Below are 11,955 nucleotides of genomic sequence, written 5' to 3' on the forward strand. Positions count from 1 at the left end.
ATGACTAAGACAGCAAAAACATCCAAGTAAATGACTACTTTTTCAGAGGCCTGGTTCATACTTGAATAAGGCTGGATTCAGAATGTCTTTGTGCTATTAGTCATGCAATTCACACAGCAATCACTGCCTGAGCAGTCAGATTAGACAAGAAACTGCATGCTTTGCTTGTGGCTCACATACCTGCTCTATACAGTCACTTAAAAAGAAGCAAACACACTCCCAGTAGTGTCATGACAGCTGGTTTGTTAGTGCTATGGAAGTGTAAATGCTCCCTGATCCTCAGCAAAAACAGCAGATGAAGACCACAGATCATGCCCTGCAGCAGCATATACAAATATCTGGTCATTGCTTCTAAAGTCTGTGTTGGGATTTCTGTAATCACCTTCAATCATACTCCATTAATTAGAGTACTGGCTGTAAGGGCTAGAAGGAAAGGCACTGGTTTCCTTTCTCTCATCCATCCCTCCCTTCTTCCCTGGAAGAAGGGGCAGTTAAGGGATTAGCTCTCCTCCCACCATGTGTGAAGGCATCCCGAGGAGCATCCGCCCAGCAAAATTCCTGCTACCTCTCCTCTAGCTCCACTGCAGTGAGAGCTGGAGGAAGAGCCTGCCTGTCTGTCTCTCTGTCTGTCTCTCACATGACTTACAAGTGGAAACAGATGGCTACAGCTATGCACAGGCTGGGAGGAAAAGATATTCTCAAATAATGCTAGAAATAGAGGTGGGACAGGGCACCATAGATAGCCTAATCCGGTATTTCCTTGCTAAGTAAAACCAGAAACAAGTGACTGTGTATGTATGAAGTGCTAAGATTGACAAGCAGTCTGCCCTGAGACTTGTCTGATGCTAGCCAATGGAGATTAGGATGGGAAAAGCTCATTAAAATGCTCTGCCTTTTAAAATCTACAGGTGAAAAACCTTAAGGTGTCTCCTCCAAGCTGCTATACAGAGTTAGGCAAAGCATGCCAGTGCCATTGCGGGTGCCCGGCTCTAGTGCCACTCCTAACACACATCCCTCCTCAGACCCATTGTCTTCATCAGTTCTTGCCCTCAGCACCCTCTCGTCTGCCCATCCTGCTCAGCAGCTTTCAGGGGGAAGGATCCAGGTGCAGAATTTGTGCAGGGTGTCTGAGATAACACAGCCATCCAAACAGCCAGGACTTTGCGTGAGCCAAGATGTGAATGTGATTTTCAATCACATTCTCTTGGCAAGCATGGAAAAAAATTGAAAGTAAAACTAGTATGACAGCACTATGCTTCAGGGGTTTACTTGCCTTTGGGTACCGAAAGCAGTAGGACTGGATAACAACATAGCATTGCTCAGGGTTTAGAAACCACGGATGCTTTAGTACAATATATTTAAATTGAGATGGTGAGGTTGCTTGTGTGAATTTAGACATACATTCCTGGCTCATTTGGGGCTGATCATGGGCTTGGAATAGATTTATAGATATAGATGTGTGTATATATGTGTATGTATATGCGCGTATATATCTAAAAAATCCAAACGACCCTGTCATGACTGTTCAGCTTTTCAAGTTTATACACAGGCTTTATCCTTGGTGTTTACTTCACCAGTTCTTAAGTGGTACGTGTCCTTGCATGCCCTCCACCTGTGAAGACAGAACTTCTGCAGCATGTATGAGGTAACATCACCATTCAGAAAATAGGTTATTTTGAGGTAAGATGGGAATTTTTAACTGCAACTGATACCAAAAGGCCAAATGCACATGCCTTTGCGTCTTACTAACATCCATATTGTAAAAATGTGAAATGTCAGTACAGATTTTTCTTTTTTATTTGGGAGAACAAACTGCAAAATTGAACCGAGTACCTCACATTTTAACAACAATGAAAGCCAGTGAAATTATTCTTGAAGCCCAGAAAAAAATTCTCCTTGTCATGTGCAAAAGATTAGCAAGTTAGCTGAGGGAGGCACACTGGAAGAGTGAAGAAGTGCTCCAGACACAGTTTTATAACTTTGTCCTTTATGCCCAGGCATGCTTCTGTTCTTCCACTTGCTTATCTGAAGTCAAATGTCTTGAAAATGATACCTAACTTTGCACCATCTAAAGCAAATTCACCTTTAAATTATGTAAGAGTAGGGTTTCATGCTTCAGATTTCCAAGCAAAGATTTTCTGTTGGTTTTATTTATTTTTTTTTTTAGTGGCTGCTGAAGTTAGATTCTTAAAACCTTCTCCTTCTGAAGTGATGCTGTGATGCTGTTACCCAACTTGGTTTTCTAATTAGCAGGACTGATTTTAGCAGCACTAATCTGGTGATGCTTGACATGTTTGAAAGTCATGCCACTTAGGTGTTTGGAAGTTGAGCCTCCACTTGTCACAGAACTGGTCCTGGGTAGCTCCAGATTGCTTCCATAGCTCCCAGAGCTTCTTTCTTTTCTTGCTGCTTTGACTTTTTTCTCCCTTAGATGTAGGATTATAGTTGTTCTTTGTGCCAGCACAGAGGTTCTCTTCTTTATCTATAAACAGGATAGCTCATGAGATTTCTAATGCATTTTTAGTTAAACAAAATATATCGTAAAAGCAAATTTTCCAAATGAGTATTAGTGTTTTACTCTTTAGCCACTGAAAAGCCTGACCTAAACAGTAGGATATAGAACACATTTCAAACATTAGGACTGAGTTTTACTTATCCACATTGGTTTGGTGACCCTACTATTCCCAAAACCTAGCTTTAACTTTCCTTGCACACGCTTTTTTTTTTTTTTTTTTTTTAGCTTCTGTGGATATAATATAAGCCTTTGGCATTATTTAAATTCCATAGATGTAATCAGATACCACTAATTATCTTTCATATAACACTGATGATTCAAAAAGCTGAAATAAATAATTGAAGAGATAGTAATGTTAAAATATTTGCAATTTAATATAAATAGTAGATTTTTTTCGGTTTAACAGGCTATAATGGCTGTAAGATGTCTGGAACCAAATGTGTATACATATTTGATTTTAAAGATAAGTACTTTGGAAAGTACAACACACTCTTTGAGGGAAGCAGAGGGATGATGTTCCTGAGACGCCATTCTTTCTCTGCTCTGCCTCTTTGTACACACCATGTACATACCCATGTATATACATGGATCCATGGGACATAGTATCACCTGAATAATTATAAACTTAGTTTACAGCATCCATGTAGTGAATATATCATTTATTCAGAAAGTGTGGTATTATACTGACATGTAAAAATTATTTAAAGTGCATCCTCAATTCAGAAGACAGAAAGGAAAGCAGAATTACAAGTGGAGAAGTGGAGTTCTGACTGGTTTAAAATATCAGCTTGAGATTGAAAACTCTTTTCTAAAACTGTGAATCTTTTTTCTGCACTGTGAGCTCCACAGAAGTAAGGCCCTATTAGTACGAGTGTTTTAGCAACAAACACAATGGGGCCTTATGCTGAGGGCAGCCTCTGGGCAGTCTCTGTGCACTACTGCAACACATATGAGTGATGATGTGACCTCAGTTTGCTTTTGATGATCAGTATAATAGCAAATATAGCATTGGCATTTAATAAGACACACATTTCTTGGCTTCTGATGGATGTTTCAAATAACATTACAGTCTCTTCAATTCTGATAATCCTTTATTATTTATCTAGCTGTCTATACTTATGTCACACATACTGCAAAGACCAACTTTCCAATAGCTTTCAATGAAGTAAGAAAGATGTTTATAAAATAATTCCAGAAGCATGCTGGTTTTTCTTCATGTATTTTTTTTTACAAATCTGCTTTTTACCTTTTCATGCATTTTAAGGTGAAAGACTGATCGCTCTCTAGTGCTTCTGAAGTCAAACAAATAACAGCATCCCCTTTATTCCTGAATCTATGCATCCCTCTTACGAGTTTGGTTCTTTGTCTCCAAACCTACACAAGAATAGAAACTTGTGGTGGATTACGTCTAGAAGCTTTGAAGTGCTGACAAGACTTTGGCACAGCACAGGAAAGTATATCAACTTCACCCATGCCCAAAGCAAGTCAGGCAAGTTATCAGCTGAGATAGATTTATAAATTGACTGGTCTTCAGGTAAAATGGTTAAGCCAATACATTAGACTAACAAGAAGGAAGTTAATTATACATTGCAAACGATGTTTTAACCATCGTGCATATTAAAAAACAGAAATATAAACCATTTATTTTGCACTCACATAACCTTTGCTTACTGTCTCAGTTAAACAGGTTTTCTTTCTCCTATTGTATCAGAACATTTAATAATTTTTTTTTTTCTTTAGTAAACTAGGGAAAAACAGACCACCGTACAGGCAGCTTTGTCCTTTCCATGCAGCATCCCAGATATTAGTAACCTGCAGCAAAGCAACACACAGGTCCTGCCACTGACCTGTCTAACCTTTTTGTACTAACCTCCTCCGTCGACTCAGCAACAGCTATGCCTCTCCTCTGGCTTCAGGTCCCTGCTCCAAGGCTGCCTGTCTTCATACCTAAACATCTCCGAAACAGCAGCTCCAAAATCACCACCATAGGCTGAAGCTAGTAAAGATATGCATTCATAATGACTTTGCTAATCCCACCAGGAATACAAGAAGTTCATCTTTCATTAATATGAACCACAAGTCTCTAGCATTATTCTTTTCTGTGATACTTGAATAAAAACTGTGCAGAAATTACTGAGTATCTCCTTCCTTTTGTTTGACTTCGAAGTAAAAGTTAAGCTAAGCTTTGTTCATGGAGGATGCATTTAGAATTTTTCTCTGTGCCAGAAGGCCATTGCCTTCACCTTCCTCCAGCACTCCTGCCTTCTGGTCAAAGCTATGATCCTGGGCCTCTCTGTTACTCTCTCTGGTGAAAGTGAGATAGGAGCAAGGCACAGTCCATTCCCTACAAACAGATGGTCTTTCAGCAGAAACAAAAGCAAAACCTAGACTGGACAAATATCTGAAAGTTTTTATACACAATTGTAGCTACTGCTTTGGAGACCCAGGTTGCTATTTGATGACTATTACCCTGCCTTAGAATAGAATAGGATAGAATAGAAGAATAGAATAGAATAGAATAGAACAGACTATTTCCATTGGAAGGGACCTACAATGATCATCTAGTCCAACTGCCTGACCTCTCCAGGGCCGACCAAGTTAAAGCATGTTATTACGGGCATTGTCCAAATGCCTCTTAAACACTGACAGGCTTGGGGCATCGACCACCTCTCCAGGAAGCCTGTTCCAGTGTTTGACCACCCTCTCGGTAAAGAAATGCTTCCTAATGTCCAGTCTAAACCTCCCCTGATGCAGCTTTGAGCCATTCCGACGCATCCTGTCACCGGATCCCAGGGAGAAGAGCTCAGCACCTCCCTCTGCACTTCCCCTCCTCAGGAAGCTGTAGAGAGCAATGAGGTCCCCCCTCAGCCTCCTTCTCTCCAAACTAGACAAACCCAGAGTCCTTAGCCGCTCCTCCTAGGACATGCCTTCCAGCCCTTTCACCAGCTTTGTTGTCCTCCTCCGGAAGCATTCAAGGACCTTCGCATCCTTCTTGAATTGTGGGGCCCAGAACTGCACACACTACTCAAGGAGAGGCTGCACCACCGCTGAACACAGCGGGATGATCACCTCCTTTGACCGGGTGGTCATGCTGTGTTTGGTGCACCCCAGGACGCGGTTTGCCCTCTTGGCTGCCAGGGCACGCTGCCGACTCACACTGAGCCTGCTGCCGACCAGCACCCCCAGAGCCCTTTCTGCAGGGCTGATCTCCAGCCACTCACCTCCAAATTTATACTTGTGCCCAGCTTTACTTCATCCTAACTGCAGAATCTGGCATTTCGACTTGTTAAATTTCATCCCATTAATCATAGCCCAATGCTCCAATCTGTCTAGATCCCTCTGCAAGGCATCCCGTCCCTCGAGAGAGTCAACAGTACCTCCCAGTTTGGTATGATCAGCAAACTTGCTAACAGTGCATTCAACTCCTGCATCCGATCATTGATAAATATACTGAACAGAACTGTCCCTAGAACTGAGCCCTGAGAAACACTGCTGGTGACTGGTTGCCAGCCAGATGTGGTCTCATTCACTACAACATTTTGAGCTCTCCCCTTCAGCCAGTTCTTCACCCAGCGCACCGTGAATCTGCTCATCCCACAGTTGGACAACTTGTGCAGAAGGATGCTGTGAGGGACAGTATCAAAAGTCTTACTAAAATCCAGAAAAATTACATCCACCGACTTCCCATCATCCACTAGGCAGATGACTTTGTCATAGAAGGATATCAAATTAGTTTAGACAGAACGTTCCCTTTGTGGACCCATGTTGACTGTGCCTGATGATTTTATTATTTTTTAAATGCCTTTCAGTAGTATGCAGTATAATCTTCTCCATAATTTTTCCAGGAACTGAGGTTAGACTAACAAGTTTGTAGTTCCCTGGGTCTTCCCTCACGCCCTTTTTGTAGATTGGAATAACATTGGCTAGCTTCCAGTCAGCAGGGACCTCCCCTGACTCCCAAGACCTTTGGTGGATGATCAAGAGGGGTCCTGCCATAATATCCACTAGTTCCTTCAGAACGCTGGGATGAATCCCATCAGGCCCTAGACTTATGAACATTCAGCTGATACAGCTGGTCCCTTACTATTTCAGTGTCCACAAATGGAAAGTCAGTGTTCCCATACTCATGGTTCTCCCACTCAGGGAACTGGGCAGCCCAAAGTCTATCAGAGCCTTCAGTTCTTTCTTTCTAGACAGTGAAGATAGTCTATGTAAACTCAATGAGAGAAAAAAAATCTGCTTATCCTCTTTTCCTCTGAGGTACAGTGGCAGAAAGTGAGGAAGCTTGGGATAGTTCAGTAATAAGTCAATCCAAACAAATACCCACAGACATGTGAGCTCTTCACAGTCTTCCACCCTTGCCCATATTGACTAACCATTTTCTCTTGAGTCTCTGAGGGCAAGAATAATTCTGCCTTCTGAATTAACTCTTCCTCAGGAAATAATAATGGGTAAGAGAGGACAACGTTGGGGTTTGAGAGAGATGGGGAGGGCTATGTGCCCCTAAGACTTTCTTGACTTTCCACCATGATACTTTAAGACCTCTGAAGAACTTCACTGCTCAGCACCTGATGCGTTCTCTGATATCACCTCCCAGCTGCTGCCACCATGGGGACGTGCCAGCAAATTTTCTTATACCAGAAGTCTATGCACTGTGGCTCCAGGCCTGCCTTACACAGAAAACTGAGGGAGTGGCATGGTTTGCACATGGGTCTTGAAGAGTTCCTGGGCTGTGCAGCCAGGCCCTGGAGCTGGGAAGTGGTCCTATGCTTATCATAGTAGAGAGAAAGCCAAGAGCATTAATACCGATTTTCAGTGGTGGGACCCATCATTGAGAGTCATGGCAGTAACTCATGCAGGCAACATTAACCTGCACGTAAGCCTAGACCATATTGCAAACGCTAGAGTCAGTGAATTTGGCTTTACCAGAAGATAAAACTCACTGGCTGTTCATTGTCAATGAAAGGGCCCAGATTGGGAGAATACGAAGGCAGCCAGGAGATGCTAACTGCTTGAAAAAGTAGCAGATGACCATTACCCAGGACACGTATGAATCTGAATATTCTTCTGTTACTGTTGACTCCGAAGGTTTGACATAGAAGGCAGGCATCATCTCAGAGTGAACAATTTCATGACTGCATTGCTCTAATCATTCTCATTTCCACACACCTTATTTTTCTTCTTTACTTTGTGCTCCTTGCATCATGTTTAATATTTCTAGTTTTTTGCAAGGCTGTCTTTCTGATTATGTTACTAGGTTTGTCCCACGCATCTTCAGCAACTCAGAAATGACAATGTTATTATCACACTTATTATTATTATCAACAGTTACTAACAATAAGTAAGCTGAAATGAATAGGCTGCAAAAATCATCTATTCTGAGGAAGCTGAAAAATTGCCTTTGACATGATCTTGCCTAAATCAAATTTTAATATTCAATTTCATATCCAGACAGGTGGGTTGATAATATAATGCATGGTGGTGTTAATGAGGCTGATAACAGGAGATACTACTCTTCCTAGCAACCCTTTTTGTTAGAGAGAACTTCTTTTGGACTGAAATGGATGCTTAGCAGTCTGAAATAATCTTGACAGGAGAAGCCCGTACTCCATAAAAATTTTATCAGCAACAACAGTGATCCTGCTGATATTCAAGTGAGATTCCCAAAACATATCAAAACATAAAGTGTATGACAAAACATAGACCTGTGTATCATAAGTATTACAAAGTATATCTGTGTGCCTTGCCTGTCAAGTAATTCCTAGGAGCTCTAGCTCCATAAATGTCAAATAAGATATATCAGAGGTGAGTGCATTGCCATATGCCACTTGTAAGGTATCTTAAAGTGCAGCAGGTGAGACAGAGTCCTGTCCCTGCTTTGCTGAGGTATTTCAGACAAGTCGCTTCATCTTTCTGTGCCTTTCTGCACCATATTAAAATAGGGTGGATGTTGCTGACTTCCTCCTCCACTGCTTTGATAGAGCTAATGGCATTTCCCATTTGCCTTCCCTTGCTATAGCAGAAACTTTCTTCTTTAGCTTTCCATGTAGGTCTGAGTACAGCGTTGATAAAATAATTTAAATCTACGTTCCTGGGTGCTTGCCAGAAAACAGATAGTTTGGGAAATTCTTAGGCTGGCTTCCTCTTTCAGAATGGAGGTCTGTATTGACTTAGGAATGGCAGATCCTCCAGGTAAGCGCTGGGGAAACATGCTTCCTTTAATCAAGATGGTAAGGCTACAGCAGAAAAGTTTAATTATTTAAGTTGTTGGGGTTTTTCCCTTCCCACACAGGAGACTTTCACTCAAGGCTAAGTCTGAGACTGCAGTATTAGGGGGTGTGTTCACAGTTATCTCATGTAGATCCAAGCCCTTGCTACAGCCCAAAGGGGCTGTCTTACCCATCCTCTGCCCCTGGCTTGGCACCCGCAGCTCTTCCTCCCTGCCATCATCTGCTCTGGATGTCTAGTATCTTTAGAAAATGCAGGGTTTAAGCCATTTAGAAAATCTGAAAATTATATGCAGCCTCTCACACAAGTGAGTACATGCATGTTCTTTACAGTCGTTGGTAATATAAGATGGTATAAATATGTATGCTTAGTTAAGAAAGAAAAACTGGGAAAATATTTAACATAAACTTCTAGAAAAACCAAACTAAAAGTCAGAATGAAGCTCCCCCTAAAAAAAACCAGACTAAACTGAAGCAAAGCAAAAAAAAATTAAACTGAAAAATAAATATTAATAAAAAAGAAAAATTTTACAAGGTGTGATCTATATTATGAAACTGAAGAACTAAAGGAAATAAATTAAAAGTGAGAAATCTTTGAAATTAAAAAGTCAGTTAAGACATCCACATTAGCCTGCTCTGTAACAGTCTAATACAATCGTGATGAATTTATTCATAAGTCAGTTCTGGGTTTATCACCCCAGACTGTACTATGCTTACTTTTAAAGGCACATTTAGTTTCTTTCATGTGTTTTCCTCGTATAGTACAACTCTCGAGTTAAGGTTGAGAGCTTTAGCCTACAGAAACATTAACGTTAGCCATGTATGAACATACCTATAACATACATCTGATCGAGATACCCAGTCTGACACCCCATTTCCCTGAGTCCCTTAGCATTCCCACTTGGTAACCTCATCACTTGTCCTGAAGGGAGGGGGTCTTAGGTGCTGGTCATTAGCTCTCCTTGAGCAAGGCTTTTCACCAACCCCCACACTGAAGCAAGTGCTGGAGATGGATTTATGCCAGTTGGAATTTCTTATCTGCAATTCAGTTATCTCTTCATCATCAGTGACTACCTCCTCCTTCACCTGTGACACAAACCAGCCAAAAATATCACATAGCCTTTCCTTTTATAGTCATATCACACTGTAGAACGATACTGATTCTTCAACCCATCTGTAGCAAGAGCAGGCTTATGGGTAACTTCAGATCATATTGATTCCATTCTCATGCATTTCGCAGATGAGAGATAATATGTTCGTCAGTTTTGTTCAACGAAGAGCACTAATTTAAAGCCGCAATTTACAATCACGGTACTGCCAGAAATTGTATCAAATGAAAAATTTTATCATGTTTTGCCATCTAGATGAGATGCAAAAGCTGTACTTAGCCATCTAAACATTAAGAAAGTTTCTGTTGAAATTAAATGCACAAAGCAGCATTGTATTATTATTATTATTACTGCTTTTATACATAACTTACGCCACTAACTTTTCTGCATGTCTCCCTCTCACTGGACACCTTACAGATTCTGAGAAAAAAATCAACTTTTGTGTCCATGAGACCTGGCCGATTTATAGAAGGGATACCCTAGCACATTACATAAACTGTTCTCAGAATATCAAAATATGAAGAGTACCAAAATTTTATCTGAATACACAAATATCCCTAGCTTTTCTGTAATGAAGGTATTTATTATTACTTCATCATGTCATTCTTTGTTATTTTCTGTTCTTTTGTTTCTAGGTCCTGTGAAGCTCTTTTTTGCTCCTCCATACTGTGCACCATAGGAAATGTTAAAAAAGGAAGTCTCTCCAATGTCTTTAAGTTTGAAAATAAATCATATTTATAGGCAGGAAGTAAAGCAGCCTTTCTGAGTTTGGAGCAGTTTTATTTATTTTGAAATTCAGAAAGGCCCTGAGTGGGCATTGACCCAGTGAGGACAGCAACTGACCCTGGACTGGGGGACTTGCTCATTGCTGACCTGGGGCAAAAGCCCCTCCTCTGAGCCCCAGGACAGGGGCAGGTGTAAGTCATACTGGGGACTGTGCCAGGATGGGTGCAGTACCAAATTTTCCCTGTGAGATGCTCAGAAAGTTGACTGAAGTGTATATATATATATATATATATGTGTGTGTGTGTGTGTACATATATTTGTGTGCGAGTAGGCTGCATCAAATGCTGATGAAGCAGGAGGCTTAAAAGCTTACACTCTATTTTAAAAAATGACTCGGGAACAGTGTTTTAAAAGTAATGAGACCACTGCAATAGGAAAAGGATGATGTCTAAAGCACTCAAATATGTTACCTGGTGCAAATGGAAGTCACTAGGAACTGGACTCTTAGCTGGCTTTGCAACATCAGTAGGTGACTGGCTGAATTTTTAGACACCAAAATATAGTTGAAAAATCTTTCCATGAAAAGAAAAGTGAAATTTTTATCAACTGCTTTATATTCCGATTATATTTTGATTTATATAGTTCTGTTCACATAATGGTCCAAGGCCCTTTTCTCTGCTGTTCTGTAAGGTGCTAACAGGGGTAAGAGAAAAAAACCACAAAAATCTTCACACAAAATGTAAAGGAGAGAAAAGCTCCAAGAGCACAAAATGTCAGTTAGGTGGACGCCACTAATTCTGTCTTACTAAGTCCAGTATTCCCAAAGGGTAATGGTCAGTGGTTTAGAATTTCTTCTTCAAGCTAGATTAAACTACTATACCTTTTTCAGTCATTTTTGTTTAGACTAAACTATTTTTTAATTATTAATGTGCAAATTATGTTTTTGAAAGTTTGAACTTTTGTTTTGAAATCCCATTTGAAATTACGTGACTAGTTTTCCCATTGAACAATTGTTCTTATTTATCTTCCCTGATGAGTCCATGTGCACTCTTCTTCATAATGAGGTGTGGCACAGAGAGATACAGTGTAACAGCTGGGGCTTTTTTTTTTACTTTGGCTGGTACTATTATTTTTGTTTGAGGCATTTTGCCATCTTTTGTAGATCAGATTATCTTCTGTTAAAATGAAAAATGTGACACATCAAAACTGAGATATTTTGTTCTGTAAAAGAACATGCATATTTTACATTTTCAAGAAATAACTTCTTCTATCCAGTAGTCAAAATGGAAATTCAGGACTGCCAGGAGCATTTTGAGTGATACACACTTTTAGTCTTTCCTGGTTTCTTATCAAGGCTCCTATACAGCTTTCACATGCA

This window comes from Accipiter gentilis, chromosome 2 (assembly GCF_929443795.1).
Source record: "Accipiter gentilis chromosome 2, bAccGen1.1, whole genome shotgun sequence".
Taxonomy (NCBI): domain Eukaryota; kingdom Metazoa; phylum Chordata; class Aves; order Accipitriformes; family Accipitridae; genus Astur; species Astur gentilis.